The sequence below is a fragment of the Triturus cristatus genome, chromosome 12, assembly GCF_964204655.1.
Source record: "Triturus cristatus chromosome 12, aTriCri1.1, whole genome shotgun sequence".
In the NCBI taxonomy this organism is placed as follows: Eukaryota; Metazoa; Chordata; class Amphibia; order Caudata; family Salamandridae; genus Triturus; species Triturus cristatus.
The window spans coordinates 581,260,373-581,282,571 of record NC_140595.1 but is presented as its reverse complement, the minus strand read 5'-3'; the positions used below and the strand labels follow the sequence as shown (position 1 = coordinate 581,282,571).

At 48.3% G+C, this 22,199-nt stretch overlaps 2 protein-coding genes across 3 annotated transcripts in view; one reads left to right on the top strand and one right to left on the bottom strand.

The window, feature by feature from the left end:
- The window catches only part of MARVELD3 (MARVEL domain containing 3), an 813,614-nt gene that overhangs the window by 81,147 nt on the left and 710,268 nt on the right, over positions 1-22,199 (bottom strand). The window lies entirely within an intron of this gene.
- LOC146776306 (uncharacterized) overlaps positions 17,113-22,199 on the top strand; it is a 230,267-nt gene continuing 225,180 nt past the window's right edge. Inside the window, exon 1 of the mRNA XM_085638770.1 lies at positions 17,113-17,248. The gene's annotated coding sequence lies outside the window, so the exon portion shown is untranslated. The remainder of the gene's footprint in view (positions 17,249-22,199) is intronic.

Here is a 22,199-nt window from a genome sequence, read left to right as displayed (position 1 = left end):
CTACCCAAGGGTGAGCACAGGTAAACTTAGTATGTACTACACTTACCCTGACTAGGATTGACGGTTCCTACTTGGATGAGGTGCAAACCTCTGCCAACTAGAGACCCCATTTCTAACCACCCTCCCACAAAGCCCCATGAACTCTCCTTTCATTTACGCGCATAAATCAGCCCCTTCTTCTCTGCCCCTTCCTTTTCCTTTCTTCAACTCTCTCCTCAACAGTCCTCCCCCTCTTTCCAAACCCCCTACACTTTCTCTGACCTCACCTCTCTCTGCCTTCCAAAAATCCCCCCCTAGAGCTTTGGGACAGATTTACCAATGAGTCGTGTTGCCCTTGCGCCACGTAATGAGGCACAAGAGTGATGCAACTCTTAAGTTAGATTTATCAAGCCACCCAAGGCCACCTTGCATGGCCCTGAGTGACTTGATTAGTCTGGAGTAACGCAGCACAAGTTGCTGCATTGCTTTACTCTGCCTCAGGGAGGCGTTCCATGGGTGGAGCGTGGGTGTTCCCACGCATCCAGCTATAGATTTTGGCACATTCTCAGATTAACCATCAGTGGTAGACCCGGGAATGCGTAAAAATGCCACACCTTCTCAGGTGAGGCGTAACAAGGAGAAATAACTTGATTTCTCCTGTTTCTATGTGTGCTGCATACTGCAGCACCCACAGAAAGAGTAAACTGCCTCAGGGGATTGTTTTTGTGCAGGAAGGTGCCCCTCCCTGAACAAAAACAATCCTGCTTACAACACAGGCACCCTTGCACCATGGTGTAAGGGTGCCTGCGTTGGCGCTAGGCACCACATTGTGCACCAGCGCATGGAAAGGACAGGAATGTGCTGTATGAAGTTAATTACGACTCGTTCCTGCCCTTTCCCAATCACGCAGCGCAGCAAGGTGGCCTGCTGTGCTGCCTGAAATCTTGATAAATGCCATTGTCCAAAGCTGTGATCAGAAGACTGTGGCTGGTGCTATTAAATGTCAGCATGCCGAACACTAAGGCTGCATAGTCTTTAATCCACCTCAGGCCTCTTTAATCCACTGGTAGACACCCCTGTGCCTTCATCTCACTCCTGAGGGTCCATACGTTCTCCCTTTATGACGGTGTCTACGTCTTTCTCTTCCCCATTCTTTCCCATTTGTTTTTCCCTCTCTTTCTCCAGGGAAATGTTTCATAAGTAGAAATAAGTGATGGGCCCCAAAAAGTAATGCGGGTGGCGCCGACCAGCTCAAATTAAGCACTGAATTTCCTACTTCCACTCCTTCCCATTCTCTCTAATCCTCTTTCTTGTGACTTTTCTCTTCTCCATTTGTGTCCCTATTGCCATTATCCACTGCTCGTCGATTTGTTTGCCACTCTGCTCCACATTCACCCCCACCCTGTCCATTGCCTCCCTTCCCTCTCCTTTTTCCTTCCTTCATTTTTCATCCCTCCCATTAATCTTCAACTATCCCCTCGACCATTCCCCACCTTTTCCTGACCCACCTTTCTCCCCTTCCATAACCTCTCCTGCCCGTCCCTGTACCATCTCAGTATCTCCTCACTCTCCTATACTCATTTCCCCTCGTGTTCACTTAATTCCTTCTCTTTTTGCTTTCCCGTCCCCTTCATTCCTCTTTATCCTCACCACATTTAACCATGCTCTTCTCCCTCACCTTTCTTCTACCTTGGATGATCACTCCGCCTTTACATTCCTTCTCCTGTCCTCCTCTCCCTCCCTCTCGTCCTCCTCTTCTTTACTTGTCTTTCTCCACACACTCTGCTCTCCTCTCCTTCCCCATCCCATTTACTTATTTTCTTTTTCCTCTATGGCCTCCGTTCCAGTGCTGGAATTGAAAAATTAAAAAAATATACTCCGGGAACCCATTAATTGAGAGTGAAGGTGTCGCAGAGAAAAAGGGGTGGCAATATTGTCTTGTGAGTACAGACAACCCCAATGACTGCATTATGTTTTTTGTCCTGACCATGTGTTTCTCTGGACCATTTACTCCTAACATATAATGTCTACAAGTATGGATATGTGATTCCTACACCTGTAACCCTCATTGTCTCATGTCAAATTTCTTGTATATTGATTTAGACACTTTATTGTGTCTCTGTGTGTAATGTAAAGCAATCTGACGCCTTATACTGGGATGAGCAGCGCTATAAAGGAATCACATAAAAAGTAATTTAGTAGGTGCCATTTAAATCATTATTTGTGAAATTGCTCATACACACAAATAATCTTATATTCCTACAGTGCTTGTGCATCTCTGACATGGGGTTCGGGTGAAGAAAGTAGAAAAACCCTCCCTCCAAGCCATAGTTCCTTTGAAGTACTTGTGAAGTGATAAGCTGTGCGCCTTTGTTTTCCTCCATTGCATTGGCAGCTAGGTATTAGAAATATTTAGAACAGGACTCCCTGCTTGATTTATGGTTCCATGGGCAGAGCAAAACATATCATTAGAAAGATTCCGTGGCAACCTAATTCATCTATATACGCTTCTAAGTCACACTTCCACACATACATGTATGATTGTTTCTTTGTCATTTTATTATTATGATTCGATCGATATTATACAAATAGAACACGTATTGCTCAATATATAGCATCTTTCAGTCTAAATATGCATGTTTAATATTCTCAGTTCAATGCCAACATGTAAAATCATAGGTCTTGAGCATATATGAAATTTCTGTTTGTTTTAATTATACAACTTTTCTTCATCTCTACATGAACTTTAGGTGTCACAGTATACAATCAATTTATACACCTTAATATTCACTTTGAGATAGTCACAAGTGAAATGTTGGCAACTTAATTTGTTTACACCATTGTGACTTAAATGAATTCTCTTCAACGCGCGTTTTGGCGGTAAATGCTTTCCTAAGGAATGCCACAATTTAAGACCCCATATTGCCTACCATGACCTGAACAGTTAACATCATAATCGCTGTTGAACGGTATATGAATATCTATTCCCATTTATCGACAACTAGGCACTGTGCTAGAGAGCCGCCACCTGACATCAAGCCTACACCCAATTGTGAACGTTCTCTACCTCAAATAGAAATAAATAGAAAGAGTACTTCCTGATATCCCATCAAGCCATCTATTATCACCACTTGTGCACTCCTTCCTTTTAGTGACTGGACAGACCCTGTACTGTCCTTTTCCCTCTCATGTAGGTTGTGGGCTTGCCTACCATAGGCGCTGACGTCGCTCCGGATGTCAACTCCACCTAAAGATAAACACTTGGTCCGAGACGAACCGGAACTCAGGATTCAGCTACCATATTGAACTGGGTAGAATTATTATACTATAATGTTTAGTCTCCGCGGGGAAGGTCCTAAGTTTGCCAAACTAGCGTGTTCAGTAAAAATGCATTCTACCTGGGGAGTATGTCCTAATGGGAATACGACTTATAATACAGCTGGAAAATCGTCTGTTTTCAGACGAACCAAGAGAATCCCACACCTGGTGTATCAAAATGCTGGGAAATGGTAAGACAACAGAGTAATTCGAAAATGCATTCTATCCCGACCTTACTACTAACGGTAGTTAAACTTCCATTCTGTACTACTTAATGAGTGCAAGGAAACTGGTCTGGTGCACTATCATTACACTGCTTGCTATCCTTAATAAGTTCTCACGGAACTTCCATACGTGATTCAGGTGACAGTCAATGATACTTGAACTAAAGAAAGGGCTGATGGCCCTTTAAATCATGCCTTTGTTTATGCCCAGCTGGCAGTGAATATAAGAAAGCCCCTCACCCCCTGCAGTTTGCTGCTGTGACCGGAATGCGGACACTGTGCTGCACTGCTGACTTTATGTCCTCGTTTAAGAAAACGACACTGGGACAAATTCAACATATTTCTCTTGGTCAGCCGGATCCTAGGTCAAGCCCAGAAATAGCTGCCGGAACCAGGGTCCGACATGATCCAACTACATTCCAGCACCGATCCCTTCCATCACATCCCATTCCCATCCTCTCAGTTGCATTATATCAGCCGTTCTGGGCCTTGTCCCTCCTTTTCCTGCTTCTGCCCTCCTCTTCCTCACTTCCCACCCCATAGCCACCCATCCATCACCCTTCCTCATTTTCCTTCTCATCTTCGCCTTCTGATCTTTCATCTTTCTCCTTGCATCTCCATTGCCAACAACTTTCATCCCCTCACCTCCCTTCCCTTCTGTTTAAAAAAAAATGTTTTATTGGGTTTTCATCATACAAAGACAGAGGGTTACATCATTACCAATCAAGATATACAGCAGGGTTAGCACATGCAGTTGGTTACAATTACATGATTTCTACTGGTGCATGATAGGTACAGCGTTCTAGTTAATATCTTGCTGAAATGTAATTGTTTTCTGAGTGATGGATTCAATATATTGCACTTTAACTGCATCTTGTTTACCTCTTGAACGTTGTTAGATGGTTGTGTCAGGGAAGTCTAACCGTAAATAAACTAGGGGGATTAAACTGAACTGGGATTACACTGAGTGCACGGAGGTATAGGATGATGGATATGGATGAGTTGTACTGAGAGTCTACATTTATGTTTGCACGGCGAGGGCATCGGGAGTGTATGGGTCAGCAAGATCCAGAGGGGCTGCTCCCGTTTGCTTGGGGGGTCCCCGTGCTCATGTTCGGTGGTGGGTGCATCCAATGTAGTCAGCTGAGGGTGGAGTGATAATGAGGGAGATCTTGTGTGTGCTAAGGTATGTTTAAAGGTGTATAAAAGCATCGCCCATTGCATAGAGATATGCCGTCCGCTCCTGTACAGGCTGCCAATGGAGTGCAGTGCATGGCAATTCCCCGCTTAGCTAATAGGAGGACCAGGTACGCAAAATGCATCTCAACCTTGTAGTGCTTGCGGCATTTGAATATGCCCAGGGCGCAGGCATCCCAGGTGGTAATGTCTGTGAGCCCTGTTACTTCACATAGTGTGGTATGTATTGTGTTCTAATGGGAATGAAGCGCTGAGCAGTTCCAAAACATATGAAAGAAAGTCGCACTGGGGGTGTGACACCTTGGGCATGCGAATAATATGTTCGGATGATATCGTTGAAGGTTCTCGGGTGTTAGGTATGCGCGGAGCAAGATTTACAAAAAAGTATGTTTTTAAATTGGGAATTGTGGGACACTTTCTTTGAGTATTCCAATGCTTTTTCCCACTCTTTGTTATGCAGTGGCCTCTGGAGCCCCTCTTCCCATATTTCCCACTGGTAGGTAAGGGACACTGCTTTTACGTCTCAAATGGCCCTGTAGATCCACGTCACTATATGGCGCCTGGGACCCATTTGCAGAATGGCATGGCGGACCAGTTGTGTTGCCGGTTCGCTATCCAATATTTGCCAGGTTCGGTAGCAGTCTGCCACCAATTGACCATAAAGGAAGAACTGGACTCTAGGGAGGTCCGTCTCGTCTGCTAGGTCATCAAAGGAGAGTAGGTGACCATCTCCAAATAGGGATCTTATCTCTGTAAGTGAGTGGTCTGTCCCGATTTGGAGGGCTCACGCAGTACCATCCTTTGTTACATCTCTCTGCTTGCGTTTGGTTTCTCACCTCTACTCCCCTTCTTGTTGCCCCATACTTGCTTTCGATTTCTCTCTGACCCCTTTTACACCCCTTTCTTTTTTCTGCCTTTCCTTACTCTTCTCATTGTCCTTCACCTCTTTGCGTTCTTATGGGAACCTGCTGATCCCTACATCTCCTACACATACCCAACAGCTCCTTCTGTCCTTTCACTTTGTCATCCATTCCCAACCTTCATAAACTCTTTATCCCCCTCTCTTTCTCTACATCACCACTTAATTGTGCTCCACTGGCCTTTCCTCCACCCACATTCCAGTCTTCCTCATCTGTCTTTTCTCCACCTCCATCCCTCCCTTTTCCCCTTTCGCTTTTCTTCTTTCCCCTTTTTCCTTTCCCTTCCCCCTTCTCATTCTCTTATGCTCTCCCCTTACATGTGTATTTTCTTTCCTAGCACCATATGTTTACTACTGCATGGCCTCAACTCTCTCCTTCCCAATTTACTCCTACTCCATTCCCTCCCCATTTAACTACTAAACTCTCTTCTCCTCTCAGATCCAAATCAAGTTCTCACTTTCTAGCTTTTCAGCACATCACTGCCTTTCTCTTAACATTTATCAATTTCCTCTCTTCCTATCTTCCCTTCCATGTCCATCCCTTCTTTGCTCTTTTTCAGTTTCCCTTCTTTTGCTTCCCTTTCCATCCCTTCACTTCCCTTTGTTTCATCCCTTCTCATCACTTTCCCACCTCTCCCTAACCCTCCTCCACTCCTTTCCATGCTCTTACTTTCTGATGCCCTTCCTATCACTTTCACACCTTTGATTCACCCTTTCCCATATTCCTTTTCCGCCCTCTCCCTTTGTCACACCATTTCGCCTCGGTTTACCAACACCAATTTCCACAACCTTCTGCTTTCTCCTTCAGCCTCTCTCATGATTCCCCCTTCATTCTATTAAGGAGGAGATGTGAACTAAGGCTACAGATGTCGGCTTAGTAACTACGTTAATAGGTTCGAGGTCCTGGGGTCTGCTCACCATCCTGTGATTCTGGGCAAATCACTTCATCTGCATGTACTTAAAAAAAAATTCTGACCGTGTGTAATGAAATCTGGTGTTCATATTCTGTGCTCCAATGCCTTCGGGCTGAGTTTGCGCTATAAAAAATGCAAAACAAATAAGTAAATAATTCCCTTACTACCCTTCCTTGTCCACACTTCCATATCCTCTTCCCTTTCTCCCCATCTCCAAACTACTCCATTCATATCCACATTCTCTTCCCATCTTCCTCCTTACTACTCATCCGTCCCTAACCACATTAAGTAAACTATATTCTTGCCTCCACAGCCCTCATACCCCTCACCACCGCCCTTACCCTCTCTTCCTTATTTCCCATTCTTTTCATCCAGTCTTATTCGCCTTCCACCCTTCCGCTGATCTCCCTTTCATGTGTCTCTCTTTTATAATCCAGTGCCTTTTCTCTGCATCCAATCCTGCTCACCTTTACACTCGCCTCCCTTGTCCCCTACACAGCCTTCCTTCAATCTAATTGCATGCATCTCCTTTACATCCATCCATCATCCTTTCATAGCCTTCCCTAGCTCTAGTCCCTCTCTATCCACCCTTCTCTTCCTTCTCCCTCTGCTTACCAACCCTCCCTCCCACCCACTCCACCTCCCTTCCATTCAATTCTATCCTCTCTTCGTTGGTCTTTCCTCCCCTCTTGAACATTCTGTACTGCCTCCTGCCTAATTGTGCCAGCCTTCTCCCTACCTCACTCAAAAGGACCACTGTTCCACCCTGTCCCTCATCTGGCCTTTTTGATTGTTTTTGTTCTAGTAGCCTTGACACAAAGAGATATATTTTCAATCCTTCCCAGCAGTGTACTGCACTCTGATCTGTAGGTGCACTCGGGTGTTCTTTCGCTCACCAGGTTACAGGAAAATGATGATTGGTGGCAGTAATTGATAGTTTATGAGTGCATGTCTTTTTATCCCCACCCAGGAACAGGAAACTATGGATTCTTTGAAAATCTGATCTATGAAAGGGGACGCACCTAGAATTGCATTAGCCAAACTACACCGCAGGGTGTACGATGGGGGACTTACGGTCCCAGACATACAGAAGTACTATTGGGCCTCTCAGCTCTTGGTTGTGAATGAGTGCGTATACAGCGATCAACAAGACCCAGCTTTTAGGGTAGACAGGGCCAGCACAGGCCCAGGTGGTTATGAGGGACTGATATATGGGACGGGAAGAGGTATCCCCGACCGCGGCATACACCAACAGTTATTGATGTATGGAAAGAGGACACCCGGTTACTGGGCTGGCAAGGGAAACTCACTAGCTTGACACTGCTGTGGTACAGTGCTCACCTCAAAAAGGTTAGGGGATTGGGAGGATTTAAAAAATGGATGCATATAGAGATCGGACATCGGAGGGTTGTCTGGAGGAACTGGGCGTACATAACATTTTCCGATTTACAGGGGAGTTTGATCTAGCAGACACTGACTATTTTAGATATATGCAGTTGGGGCATGCCCTACGATGACACCTGCGGGAAGGGGAGCAGATACCAGACTCCTCGCCATTAGAGGATCGGGTACTGACGGAGGCCTTGATGATGAAGGGAGTCTCATTGATTTATAAGAAATTACTGAATAACTCACCGGATTTACTAGGCCACTCGAGGACAACCTGGGAAGAGGGTCTGGGACAGCTTGAGGACGAGGATTGGGCAGAGGGCCTACAGGCCCCCAGGGAGCTGGCCATCAGAGTCCGGTTCAGGTTGGTTCAATTCAAGGTGCTCCACAGAGTCTACTACACGCAGACCCTCCTGTACGGAATAGGCAGGGCAGAATCCCCACGGTGAAGGAGGGATTGTGTAAGCAAGGGGTCCTTTCTTCATGTCCTGTGGGGCTGCCGATACATACAAGGTTACTGGGTGTGGGTGGTAACAATAATGATGAGGGTGGAAATTCCCTAAGAAGCCAAATGGTTGCTCCTAGGGATAAAAGGGGAGTTTTACTGGCCTAAATACAAAGAGATATGGATAAGACTGGCGGCCTGAGTAGCGAAAAGAAATGTAGCCAGGGAACTGGGGGAAGGGGGGGTACCTCAGTGCCAGTGGCCGCTGATTGGAAGACAGATTTGGATTGGGGACAGAGGGCGTAACATGTGGTATATATGGCTAGAGGCTGCCCTAAGAAATGGGAGAAGGTGTGAGGGGCCTGGCAGGCGTACAGGGGATAGAGCTGACGAGGAGACGGGGGGGGGGAGGGTTGGGGGCAGATAGATAGTAAGTAAGGTAGCGTTGTAAGAATGGGGAGGTTGGGCCAGGTGAGCACTATACGTGTAAGGCTAGATGTACAGATGTGATTGTCTAAGTACTCGAGCTTTCTGATGTATTGAAGGGCAACTTATAATCAGAAAGTCATGTGGTACGCTGAGCCTGTATTTGGTTCCTGTTTTTCAATAAAAGGATAAAAAAAAAGAAAAAAAAAAGAAAATCTTATCTATGCCCTATAGCTGGTTCCAGCACTTCCCCACAAGAGTATTTGCTGTGTTTCTGTGTTAGATGTGGTGGAGTTGGAAAACCATGTGCTGTATGTATGGATTTTCCTACGAGAAATCAATGTAGCGAGTCTGGTCATTTTGAGCATTCTCGCCTCAGTGCACACAACAATCATATTGTGTGTATGTTGAGGATTCACTGTGACACAGAATGCGACCCTGAACTGTGGTCTGAGGAGTCCATCATGTTCACCACAGTTACTGAGCAGGACTACTTTGGCTGACCAGGTGGTAGAAAATGACAGCGGTGGCGCCAATGGAATACACATGCAGAGAAGGCCATTTTTACCTGTTGTCTGTACAGCTACTGGCTCCTCATTTTTTGCTAATCTGTGCAACTGGGTCATTCGCTTCACCCATGTGGGATGTGGATGTTGCATGTATGGTTAAACTATGTATGTGTAGTGGGATGGGATGGGCATGGACTATGTCTGCTGTCTTTGACTCTTGCAGCCCAGGAATTCATTTGGAACTTCTATGCAGGAATGGTACACAAGATGGAGGTTGGAAGAAGCCTACCAGACTGCAGTGTGAATTGCATCACTCTTTCAAATCATTTTTGAGGTCCTTTGAAATGGACCAGCCCCTAAAGTGCAGATGATAGGGAACAGAGGGCCTCTTTGAATTGTAGGGACCATTGTACGGACCGCTCTGGTCCCCTTCCTGTTCCATTGTTCCTCAGAGGAGTTACCCCCAAACAAGTTCAAAATTAGCTGAGTAAGGAAGCCTCGCCCTCTTTTGTGTCTTTGTGTTGGCCTCCCTACCGGTAGCGATCAGCCCCAGCCTCTTTCTTGCTGACACTAGAGGACAGAGACTGGCTTGATCAGTCTGCAAGGAGTACACATAAGTCAGGAACAGCTGCAAACTGATCCCAGGGCTTGGCCTTTAGAATATATAGTCTTAGTCTGGAAATGGGTGTAAATATGAGGCAGAAACGCCAAGTCATTATGCCAGATATAGGTTTGGAGTCGTTGACAGCCACCTGCCCTTGCCATGTTTGGAAATTGAAACTTGGAAGTTCTGCCCTGAAATCAATTTCAAGGAAGTGAATAGGGGTACTGAAAGTATCCCTGCATGGAGGAAAGAGCAACTAGAGGAGGAGGGCTTCAGGCTGCTCTCCAGAAAAAACTGATCATTTGCTTGCTGTAGACCAGAGAAGGATATGCACTGCCTGGCCATGTGATGAGGACTATTTTTATAAATACCTTTTTATTGCAAATAAAACAAGCATTGGCAAAGCCAATGGGTCTCGCCTTTAGGACCTTGTAAGTATTTAGCTATACAGCACATTATTCTGGGTGCTACAACATCTACTGATACTTCACTAGCCACTGGTGAAAGGGGGGGCCACAGCCGCCAGTGAAGGCCGAAGGGGCTTGTATGGGGCACAAGAGAGTGAACAAGCTGCGAGGAACAGGCACTACACCATAGAAGGTGGGCAGTGTCCTTGTAATAGCAACGAAGAGTGAGATTGCATAGTGTGAGAAAAAACGAACTAAGAGTAGAACAAGCTAAGGTCAAGAGATTTGAGCAGAAGTGAGGGTGTAAACAGTGAGAGAGAAACTCAGACAAAAGTAAAAGAATGATTTAAGAGAAAAAGACTGAAAAGCTGAGCAAAGAGGAGAGTGCAAAGATTAAGCGGAAACAAGTGGGCAGAAAGGCTAAATAAAAACACACATTTACTAGTAGCTAAAATATCTGCTCTTCAAATACTGCATTTACTAATACTAAGGAAGGAACAGACAACAGGCGCCATGGGGCTCGAAGCCAGACAGAGCCATCCAGCTTCATTAATAGCTTAGCATTTGCACGTGTTACAAGTAAACAAACCACGAGCGCCAGTACAGCAGAATAAAAGTAGTGTCTCCCTGTGACCGCATAAACAGTTCTGTTTTGGATGTCATTGTTTAAAAATGTGAAGCTTTTGCTGCATAAAAGATTTGTATTTCTACAAGTACACAGGGTTTGACATGGCGTGAAAGAAACGTTTCCAAGTGTTTCCTTACGTTTAAGGCTGAAACTCTTCCGTGCAGTAAGGGAGGGGGAGGAGCGGGTGAGAGAGGGGGAGGAAAGCCGGCCATGCGAGGAATGCTAGAAACCAGGATAGCAGCTGTGCGCGTGCACGACATCGCAAACACAAGTTTGGATGCCTGAAAAAAGCCACTAGGTTAGCACTTCCAAAACCCGCTTACTAAAACTCTCGCCAGAGCAGCACTATAAGCGCTGGCTCAGGCGAGACCTAAAAACAAGGACAGTAAAAATAACAATTCACTATAGCACCACAACACTGCCATCCACATTTACCCCACCACCATCCCCCAGGTAATTCGCAGCAGATGAGCTCCGATGTTCTCGATACAAGGCTTCAAAATTCGTACTCTTAGTAGGGGCGCAGATCCCACCTCAATGGTCATTCCATTTCCCCCAAATCTTCACCGATTTCTTTGGACATCCCCTGCCCTCATAGACTACTCTTTCCGCAATCATGCACCAATCCATGTCTTTCTTCCAATCATTTAATTGAGGTGCCATTTCCGACCTCCATAGCCATGCGATATTGCGCATAGCCTCTATAAATCCCAGCATCATCCATTTTTGGTCCATTCGGGGAAAATCAGTTGCATCCCAGAAATTCAACAAGCACCACGTCACAGTATCTTCCATATCACTTCCACATACACCATTCAGGCATACAGTCACTGATTCCCAGTATTGCTGAATTATTGGAAAACTCCAGAGGATGTGGAAAAATGCACCCACCTGACTACAGTTTCTATGACACAATGCAGTTGGTGCTCAGCCCATTGTTAACATAGTAGCGCATGCATGGGAACATCTGTGTAGAATGTTTAGTTGGACCAGTCAGAATCTTGATCTACTGACCACCTCATGGGGGATGCCAAGGCCTCGGGCCACTCATCAATCAATCAATCAATCATGGAATTTATATCGCGCACTACTCACCCGGAAGGGTCTCAAGGCGCTTGGGGGAGGGGGTCTGCTACTACTCGAACAGCCAGGTCTTGAGCTGTTTCCTGAAGGCGAGGTGGTCCTGGGTCAGCCGCAGGTGGACGGGCAGGGAGTTCCATGTCTTAGCCGCCAGGTAGGAGAAGGATCTTCCTCCGGCGGTGGCTCTCTGGATGCGAGGGACGACGGCGAGGGCGAGGTTCGCGGATCGTAGCTGTCGGGTGGGCGTGTAGAAGGTCAGGCGGTCGTTGAGGTACCTTGGGCCCAGGTCGTGGAGGGATTTGTGTGCGTGGGTGAGGAGTCTGAACGTGATCCTCTTGTTGACAGGGAGCCAGTGCAGGTCTCTCAGGTGGCTCGAGATGTGGCTGCGTCGGGGGGCGTCCAGGATGAGACGGGCGGAGGCGTTCTGGATACGCTGAAGTCTTTTCTGAAGCTTGGCTGTTGTACCGGCGTAGAGGGTGTTTCCGTAGTCTAGTCTGCTGGTGACGAGGGCCTGGGTGACAGTCTTCCTGGTCTCGGTCGGGATCCATCTGAAGATCTTGCGGAGGTTGTGGAAGCAAGATGAGGAGACGGCGTTGACTTGTCTGGTCATCGATAGGGAGGAGTCCAGGATGACGCCCAAGTTGCGTGCGTGGTCCGTTGGCTTGGGTGCGGTGCCCAGGGCCGGGGGCCACCAGGAGTCGTCCCATGCGGAGGGCGACGGTCCCAGGATGAGGACTTCTGTCTTGTCCGTGTTCAACTTCAGGCGGCTGATGTTCATCCATTCGGCGACATCTTTCATCCCTTCGTGTAGGTCGGCTTTGGCGGTGTCGGGGTCTCTGGTGAGGGAGAGAATCAGCTAGGTGTCATCGGTGTAGGAAATGATGTTGAGGTTGTGTTGGCGTGCGATGGCAGCGAGGGGTTTCATGTAGATGTTGAAGAGAGTGGGGCTGAGCGATGATCCTTGCGGGACGCCGCAGATGACTTCGGTGGCCTCAGAGCGGAACGGAGGGAGGCGTACTCTCTGTGTTCTGCCGGAGAGGTATGAGATGATCCATTCCAGAGCAATCCCCTGGATGCCGGTGTCGTTGAGGCGTTGGGCTAGGGTGCGGTGGCAGACAGTGTCAAATGCTGCGGAGAGGTCAAGGAGGATGAGTGCCGCTGTTTCACCTTTGTCGAGCAGGGCTCGGATGTCGTCGGTGGCTGCGATGAGGGCGGTCTCGGTGCTGTGGTTGGCTCTGAATCCGGATTGCGATGGGTCGAGGGATCCGTTCGTCTCGAGGAAGGCGGCCAGCTGCTTGTTGACGACCTTCTCCATGACTTTGGCAGGGAATGGAAGGAGCGAGATAGGGCGGAAGTTCTTGAGGTCGGTCGGGAGGAGAGGCGGGACTGCGGGGTCAGCGGCGGGAAACCAGGAAGGCGAGTGACCGGGGCAGCGGCGGCAGAGAGGAGGCGAGGAGAGTGGCCAGCAGCAGCAGGAGGAGAGCGGCGAGAAGCAGAGGTCAGCACTGGTGAGGAGGGAGCGGCGTGAGCGGGATCGGCACCAGCAGGTAGGCGACAGGCAGCAGCAGTGCGAGGGGAGCGACCGTCTGTGTGGGGCACAGGGGTCACACTGACCAGCCCGCCGCGGTCACCTTAAGTAAGGAGCCGGGAGGGAGGGTCCGCTGGGAGGCGGGAGGCTGGGTGGCCAATGGGCAGGGAGGAGAGGCGGGACTGCGGGGTCAGCGGCGGGAAACCAGGAAGGCGAGTGACCGGGGCAGCGGCGGCGGAGAGGAGGCGAGGAGAGTGGCCAGCAGCAGCAGGAGGAGAGCGGCGAGAAGCAGAGGTCAGCGCTGGTGAGGAGGGAGCGGCGTGAGCGGGATCGGCACCAGCAGGTAGGCGACAGGCAGCAGCAGTGCGAGGGGAGCGACCGTCTGTGTGGGGCACAGGGGTCACCGTCCTCTAGGCCGTCAAGGTCCCACTCCCACCGCTTACGCAGCTGAATTAGGGCATTGGGAGAGTTATTAATTGGTTTACGGTAGGTGAGGGAGATTGGCTGTCTGGGCATACGGTCAGTCAACAGTCTGTCTTCCAGTGGCGACAATTCAGGGAGCTCCTCACCCCTTGGCAATACCGTCTGCAGAGCATGCTGGATTTGCAGAGAGCGATAGGTTTCAGTGAGTGACAATTAGCATTCACTCTGCAGGTCCGCAAACGGGATCACTCCACCCTGTGCCCACAGATTCCCACTTTTTATAGGCTGATTAGTTCCCACTTGTCAAAGCCCCAGTGAGTCCCCAGAGTTCCCAGATGTGCAGTGTCCCAGAAGGGCGTGGCCTGTGTAATCCTGCTACACCAGCCCAAGGCATGCAGCTTGCTGTGCCAGATGGCGAGTATAACTGCGGTGGGGATCGAGAAGGATGTCGTACGTTTCCCCCCATAGATGGCCCTGAGATATCCCCGAAGTTGCATGGTTTGTCTGTCCAGGCAATACACTGGCTCTTCCATTGTGATATGGACCCGGTGATTGATAACAGTGAGCTGTGCCACCCAATAGTATTTTTGGATACCAGGCAGGGCTATTCTGCCATCATACCAGCTTCTCGTGTGTTTTTTGGGGGCGATTTGCACCGGACCCCCATCCTAGAGTAACGTGTGGGTTGTGCTCTCAATCTCCTGGTAGTAAGATACGGGGACTGAGTAGGGTGTATTTTGAAGTGCATGGAGAAATCAGGGTAGTGCCATTGTTTTATATAGTGTATACAAAAAAGTATCTAGTTGCTGGAGTCCTCTAAAGAATTACTCAAATGACGAGCCAATGTTGTGAATCCACAAGCCTGTATGATTTATTGTGGATTCACAACATCGGCTCGTCATTTGAGTAATTCCTTCGAGAACTCCAGCTACTAGATACTTTTTTGGATACAAAATTCTAGAGGTCCCATCAAGTTTGCATATGGACCCAAGCCTTCCATAGGATTTCAGATTGTTTTATATAGTGCAGCGTTCCCAAGGAGTGAAAGGGGCAGGACCCTTCAATGTTTGATGTCCCACTGCAGGGGCTCCAGCGGCAGCTCCAGGTTGCGAGTATAAAAGATGCCTTGGTCAGTGGTAACATATCACTAGGTAATGAAAACCCTCTTCGACAATGTGGGCCTCGCAGTTGTGAGGGAGGTGCGGCGCCTGCCCATGAAGGAGATGGGCTACGGATTTATTCCAGTTGACAGTGTCGCGAATAGTGACAGACCAGAGTGAGTATATGTAGGATTCTATTAAGTGTACAATTTGGTTCAGAGACAAAGAGGACTACATCATCAGCATAGAATGATATCCTGTCTTCGCAGTCCTCCGTCCACCTCAGCCCCCTAATGAAGGAGTCATCCCTAATACAGGCGGACAGAGTCTCCAAGACCAGAGCGAAGACCAAGGGGAAAAATGTGGGCAAAACTGACTAGTCCCATGCTGGAGTCGGGAAACTGAAGAGGTAGCTCCATTCACTGCGACCTGCGCTAGGGATCTGAATAGAGGAGCCATACCCATGCTAGGAAACGTGGGCTAGGCACATTTTGGTCAGGACTTCAAACATGTATTGCCACTTGATCATATCAAATGCTATACAGGTGTCAAGCGAGAACACAAGGGCATCTTCATGTATCTTGGCTGGACAGCCAAGGACTCCGTGCAGCCAACGCAGATTTAGAGAGGTGTTCCGTCTCTTAATAAATCCCAATTGGTCAGGATGAACCAACGTCTTGACTACCCGGACCACCCGGGAAGCCACTAATTTTGTCAAAATGTTAACCTCTGCGTTTTGTGGTGAGGACTTCTGATCCTCCTCTGCCTGTAGTGTGCCCCAGAGTGAAATTAATTGCATATCAAACCCGTGCTTGCATGTGAGCACTGCAAACTTCTCCTGGATGGTGTTTAGACTTCCTCATGTATGGACTGCCTTTGAAAAGTCAAAGGAGATTGTAATCATCCGTCTTGGGTAGTTTAAGCGGGTGGCAAGACCTGCTGTTTTACCCCTTCCCCTGGGTCTTTTGGGCCACAAGGGAAGTGGATGAAGACAGAGAGGATGAGGGATCCCCATCCATTATTCCATCACCTCCGTTGATTCTCTGGAGCACCGCAGAAGGCAAAGGATACGCCAATGCTTAATGTGTGCCAGTGATTGAAGGTGATGGCCACAGACATTCATTGCAGGGGACCAAGAGTTATTTTTGATCAACAAGAGAAAGAGAAGGGCAGAAAGAGGAGAAAGAGAAAGAAAGAAAACAATAACAAATGGAGCAAGGATGAAAAAGGACCTGAGAGAGTGAAATGAAGAGACAGGAATACTAGGGTGGTGGACGAAGGAGGAATGAGGTGAAATCGAAACTATCCAGCCTTGATATTCCACAACATTGACACTCGGAAGCATCAGTGGTGCGGGCATAAGAAATACTTCAAACTCTCGCACCAATGTTTTTTTCTCTCCAAATTTGACCAGAAAACGTCTTTCCATCACTACCCTCGACTTCCTGGAGAACTGGTCAAAGAGGAAAACTGGGGTCAGTCACTCACAGCATGTCACCGCTGAAAGCCATACAGAACAGTGATAAGTGACTTTCTTATTACAGGGAGCAACACTGATGTCCCAATTATATGAATAAGAGCATTTAGACCCAGGAATTTAAAGTGGGATTTCAGGCTTCGTGCATTATGTTTTTTTAGTGTAACATTTGGTGTAATCTTGCATAAATATTTAACAGAGTTCCTGTGAATGTGGTCTTGTCTTTTGTGCATTGGGGCATTTATGTTTCTCTATCGTGGAGCGTCCCCACAGTGACTACCCTTGTAGTCTGTAACTGCGAAAAGTTCATATGCAGCAAATGGTCGCCCCCACCCCTCTTTGTTTTATCGCGCTGTGCCGCGAGTCCGTCGAACCCTGCCCAGCCCCGGTACCGGCGCAGCCCCTCCCTCGTCCCCGTGCTGCGGGGCTGCCCGGCTGTGAATGAGGTGCATGCCCGGGCTTGTTAGGAGGGGGTTGGAGCACCGTGCGTGCAGGACCAGGCCTCTGCGGGGTAAGAGCGCGCGCAGTTTCGGAATTAGGATCTACTTTCCGTTACTTGTGGTGGGCTCAGAGGTGCGTCACCTGCCTGTCACTGCTGCTGCCTGTGCTGGAGCTGCACGGAGGCAACGAAATGAGGGCTGCAGCTGGTTTCTGGTGGGGCTGCAGGCGTCATTGATTGAGGTGCGTGCTTGCTGCCTGTGCACAGGCTGCCGTGCATTAGTTGCCTGTCTTGGTTCTGCCTCTGCTGCCCGGTGAAGAGACGAGTGACTGCCTGCTCCCCTCGTGTGCATGCTGAAACTGTGTTTGCCGCCTGTGTCGAGGTGCGCATCCCTGCCTGTTATGGGGCTGGAATTTAACGCACAGGCGTGGTTACGTGCTGCCTGGCCGTCCTTTGTGTAGCCAGGGACGGTTGGGACTGTGAGGTGTTAGTTGTGCTGGGACTTAATTTCATGTCAGCCGTTGTCTGTGTTGCCCCTCAGATGACGTTTGTGGTTGTCTGTAGTCAGAGAGACAAATTTCGGGGGCAGCCTAAGAAAAATGTTGGGGGGGGGGTCTAATTCTTAGGCAAAGTGGAGCTGCAGGGGCTCTAAGAAGGGGTGACCTGTGAGATACTCGGGTGCCGCTGTGTGTGTACCCGGGAAGCTGTCTCATCCCGGGCTGCCACACACAACGGGAGGGGGCGGGGGGGAGGCAGAAGCCCTTTGAGCCCAATGTCTGTTGTAAAGGGTCTGCCTGAAACCAAGGCACTGCACTGCCACGTCTCCTGCCTGCTTGGCATGTCTGCCCAGTCCGTTTTGCCTGTATCTCTGCCATTGTCGGCCTCAGTAGAGACTGTTTTGAAGAGGTTAAAGAGCGCTGCTGGCTGCGCAGAGTTCAGAGGGGAGGCATTCTGCTGCCTTCTGTGTTTAAACTGCTAGAAAGGACAAGCATTTGCAATGCAATAGGTCTCGCATTTACGCGAGTTTGAGATATTGACATTGCAAATGACAATGCCTTTTATTTTTGTTTTTAAAACCTAAATAGAAGGCATTGTCATTTACAATGCCAATAGCTTAAACTCGTGTAAATACGAGACCTATTGCATTGCAAATGCTTGTTTGTTGCTGGAACCGTAATCCTGCCTCCCTGTCCCTGCTTAGAGGGCAGCTAAGGAATGAGCTTCCCAGAGATAAGCACCTGATTTATGAGGTCTTTGAGCTCTGCATGAAGGCCCCTTGATGTTTACAATCCCTTGTGTTCGCACTGAAAGGGGGGTGGTTTATGGCCTTCACAGTCGCCTGCTTGAAGCTTCTTAGAGGTTAGCTGTATCTGGGCCCGTGTTGTAATTGTGCTGCATGCAAAAAAAAGGCTCGCTTTTCAGCCAGCCATAAGCGGTATTTGGTGCTTCTATGAATGTTTCGTATGCCAGGGAGTTAAATAGTAGGGAAGTAACTCTCCTGCTGGGTCGACTATTGTTCAAAAGACTATTGGTGTTGCATTATTTAGCAATGCCAATAGCTCAAACTTAAATAATGCGAGACCTATTGAATTGCAAATGCTTGTTACTTTTACATTCAGCTGGGAGAGACTCGGCCAAACGATTGAGATGTGTAAGAGGAAGAGACGTGCAAAAAAGGGAAAATACCACGGGAAAACGATTGGGGAGAAAACCTGCTAATGCTGAGAGACATATAAGTGAAATACAACATTTACGATCGAGAGTAAAACAAGCATGAGAAAGCACGTGTCCACTGGTTCTCAATAGCAAAGACAGTCAGAGTGGAGTTGTGCATGTGTGTGACGAGGCCGCGAGAGAAGCAGTGTGCGTGTGTGAAATAGTGCAATGTGTGGTGAGTGGAGGTATGCGTTCCTGCTGCCGTGTGTTAGTGCTTTTACTGGTTTGAAATGGCGTGAGTGTGTATTAGAGTTTTTGAGAATGTGTTAATAATGAGTGTGTGTTTGAAAAATGCCTCACTGTGTGAGAGAGCGAGTGTGTGTTAGCAAATTTAAATGGATGCGTGTTGTGTGTGCATTTATGTGTATGTGTGTTCAGAACGCACATCAAACAAGAGAGAAAAAATAGGCCTGGGCATATGTCATTAAATCTGAATTTGTGTCCGAATGGATAGATAGATAGACAGACACGCAGCTAGCTACCTTAAGGACACATTTGACATTGATTTTAGGGGAGGAAGAGGGATGTACTGAGAGAAAGAGACTGATGCTGCTTGAGGGAGAGGCGAGGGACCTCGAGTGAAAGGAATGCTGTAAGAAAGGATAGAGCGCTAGAGATGAAGTACAGAATATTGAACAAGCAGGAAGGGGGTGACAAATAGTGTGCACTTTCACGGCCGCTTTGAAGTCCTCAGTGGCCGCGCGGCTCACTGAGGACATCAAAGCGGCCGTGAAAGTGATCAGGCAGTGCTTTTCAGGCTGCCAAATGGTGCGCGCGCCCGGCGCACATGCACTGTATTTGGAGGCCTGAAAAGCACTCGTTTGCACTTCCAGATCCCCCTTTAACAAAAGCTCTCGCGAGAGCAGCGCTAAAGCGCTGTCTCAGGCGAGACCTAAAAAAGTGTGCGCCTTCCGACTGTTTACTGCAGTGCCCACTCTGAGATCAGCGTGCTTGCTGCCTCTCACTGCTGCTACTTCATGTGGCTGCGATGAGTGCCTGCTGCCTGTGCTCGCGTCGTGGCACTGACGGTGTTTTTGTATCTAGACCATCTCTAATTCTGCCTCAGCTGCATGGGGCTGACTGCGGTGGGCTGTCTGCCCCTGCAACTGATAACGGCCTAGGAAGCTACTACATAGGACCGACTGTGGTGTGCGGCTGCGGCCTGCCACTCATGTCGCCCTAGACTGGGACTAAGTGTGGTGTTTGTCTGCTGCCTGCAATTGATCTGGTCCTAGGAAGGAAAGCAGAGGACTGAATGTGGTGTGCCTCTGCAGCTGATGTTGTCCTTGACTAAATTTGACCGAGGTGTGCAACCACTACCTGCAACTGATGTCATAGATTGTGACTGACTGCGGTGTGTGTCTACTGCCTTCAACTGAAGTTGACCGAGGCTGGTCCTCGGGTGACAGACTGCGGTGAGTGTCTGCTACGTAAGTTGTCCTAGACTGGGACTGACAGAGATGTTGGCCTAGGGCGGGACTGCATGGACTGACTGCGGTGAGTGCCTACTGCCTGTAACTGATGTTGTTCCAGACTGAGACTGCCTATGATGTGTGTCTGCTGCATGTAACTGATGTTGTTCCAGACTGAGACTGCCTATGATGTGTGTCTGCTGCATGTAACTGATGTTTGGCTACCTTGGAACTGCCTAGGACTGACTGCAGAGTGTCTTTGCTGCTTGTAACTGATATTGTCCTAGACTGGGTGCCTGGTACTGACTGTGGTGTGTGTCTGGTGCCTGCATCTGATGTTGGCCTAATTTGGTGCTATCTGGGACTGGCTGCTGTGTGTTTTCTGCTTACACCTGATGTTGTCCTATACTGGCACTGCTGTGTTGTGTCTGCTGCCTGCAACTGATGTTGCCGTGGTTGGGATCGCGTAAGAATGACTGCGATGTATGTCTGGTGCTGCAACTGATGGCTGTCTAGGCTGCGACTGCATGTGACTGACTGCTGTGTATGTCCGCTGCCTGCAACAGATGTTGGCCTAGACTAGGACTGCTTGGGCCTGAGTGGGATGTCTATCTGCTACTTGCATTTGAATTTGACCGAGGCGGGAACTGCACTTGACTGTAGATTGTGTCACTGCTTGGACTGGGGCTGCATGGGACTTACTGTGGTGTATGACTGGCTTGTTCCATGTCCCTGCTACTTCTGGAGCTGTACTGTATCTACCAAGTCAGTGCGCTTTGTTGAGAAGATACAAAATGGAAGCTTGGGTGAGTAGTTTGGCAGCAGTTAGCATACATTTACAAATATATATTCCTAACTTAAACAGCAAATCTGAGAACCCACAGGCTTCAGACCAATATACTAGCAGTGGCCCCAGGTATTTTGACTCTAATGATCTTAAACTGAAAATAATTATTCGGGTGCCATTTTTGGGTCAGACTGAGTTAGTAGACAACAAAGTTTTGACTGGTCCTGGCATGGCTGCCCAAAGTGTCACCATGGATGATAACCAAGGGTGCCAGTTATAGACAAAAAAGATTAGAGCAGCTCTTTTGTGGTGGCCCACTAATGCGAAGGCCATCTTGGGGGTATAGTTAATGCTGACCCCAATCTTTGGAGTGTACTACTTCACAACCTATTTGTAGGAAGCTGGCTCTGTATATACTATCTTAACCAGTTAGGACCTGGAGAGCGACTCCTGAGTCCAGAAGGGTAGAAAGATCCTTTCATATGTTGAAGGAGAGGGAATACATACTCCCTATAAAATGAACAAAATCCTAAATAGTATCCTCCCTTTTAAGCTCTTCGAAGAAGTATTTGTTTTTTTGTGGGTATATAACCCCCAAAAAACAAATACTTATCCGAAGAGCTCCCTGGAATAAGGTTGAGCCCACCCTGATCTTTAGGAGTCAGAGTGAACCCGATGATGAAGCATGCCACTATTAGAGTGGGTGAGGGTTTGTATATAGAAAAAGGTCTTTCCTTTTCTTACCTCGGAGTGTGGTGGAGTATAGGTGCATCTTTATCTCCTTACTACATTGTTGTTTAAAAGGGAGGGTACTATTTTGGTTTGGTATATACTGTACCAAAAAGCGGTATAGTTAGCCAGCATGGAGCTGTAAGGTTTGTGGTGACAAACTCCCAGCCCATGCACTCAAAATGGCTTCACTGCACTTACAGTGTCCAAGAATGGACTAAGACACTTTAGGGACATATTGCTTATGCAGCTATGCCCTTGACGGTGGTATTGTGCACCCTGCCTTAGTGCTGTAAGGACTGCCAGAGGGGTGACTTACCTATGCCACAGGTAGTGGTGTGTAGGCATGGCACACATGAAGGTGTGCCATGTCAACTCTTTTAGTTTAGCCACACCACAACACATAGCCATTGGGTGTGTATGTGCTTGGTGTGGAGTTCTTTAGGGTGGCACAATACATGCTGCAGCCCTAAGGGACCTTCTCTGGTCACATGGCCCTTGGTACTATTGGTACCTTTTACAAGGGACTTATATGTGGGCCAGAGGTGT